Raw genomic sequence first — 1,113 nt, forward strand, 5'->3', positions numbered from 1 at the left:
GCCCACCTCCCACGGGCAGCTCCGGGGGCTGGCTGCAGGAGGGCTGAGGCCAGGCAGCTGGGGCAAGGAGCGGGGTGGGAAGCATGGCCACCGCATCCGGTATGGGTTTTTGGTTATTCTGGGTCTGCTGAGTAACGGCAGCCCTGCTGCTTCCCCTGCTGCTTCCCTAAGTCAGCAAGAGCCACCACAGCACTGCCCCAGCGCCTGCACAGCCCAGGCACAGGCTCGGTGCTCTCGTGCAGGAGGGCAACTGGAGCCCCCCAGAGCAGCGTTGCTGCACCCCGACATGGGCGCAGGTGTGTGCACAAGAGGAAGGGGGAAAGGGCCCCGCTTTGGGCTCTATTGCTCAATCCTTCCTTCCACCCTGCTCGTGGATGGGTCCTTCCCAGGTGACAGCTCAGCCATATGGAGGGAGAGCTGCAGCAGAAGGAAGGGGATTTGACCTGGCCATGGAGAAACACTTTCCGTTGAATCCTGTCCCCACGCATGCAGGTGGGGCAGTAACATTTCTGGAAGGGGAAATGCATGTTGCATTCCTGGGCACAGTCTCCATCCCAGGCCAGGAGCAGCAGGCGGAGGTAGATGCAGGGAGACAGCAAGGCGAGCACAGAAACTCAAGCTTTTGGAAGGATGCAGGGAAGCGTTCAGGGCCAGGGAGGGAGCCTGGGGCTGCAGCCAGGTGGCACCCGCAGTGCGGCGCAGAGAGGTGGGAGCAGAGCAGGGGCCTGCTAGCACGAGGGCCATGTCCCGGCGGGCTGGGGAGGACCTGCTGGGGAGGGCAAGCAGCACACAGCCTATGTTGAACCTCCTGTTCTCGCCAGGCGGTTAAAGCGGCTTGGGGTTTTCTTTCCCCACAGTCACCACTAGTTTTCAAGCGCTCCTAAGTCTCGCCTCCAGCCTGGCTTCACCCCCAGGCAGCCAAGCAGTTTGCCAGGGGTAAGGAACCTACGTGACTCTTTGACTCTGGTGCTCAATGCGTTAAGAGCAAGCCCCCGTAGCAGCCTCACATTAAACTGGAGAGCGTGACCCACTGAGGCACTGCAAACCGAGGCCGTTAGACCCAGAACAAAGCCGCTTGTTGGGCCGGGGCCAGGTACAGCTGCCGCAGCGGCA

This window comes from Fulmarus glacialis, unplaced genomic scaffold, assembly GCF_000690835.1.
Source record: "Fulmarus glacialis isolate BGI_N327 unplaced genomic scaffold, ASM69083v1 scaffold22957, whole genome shotgun sequence".
Classification (NCBI taxonomy): domain Eukaryota; kingdom Metazoa; phylum Chordata; class Aves; order Procellariiformes; family Procellariidae; genus Fulmarus; species Fulmarus glacialis.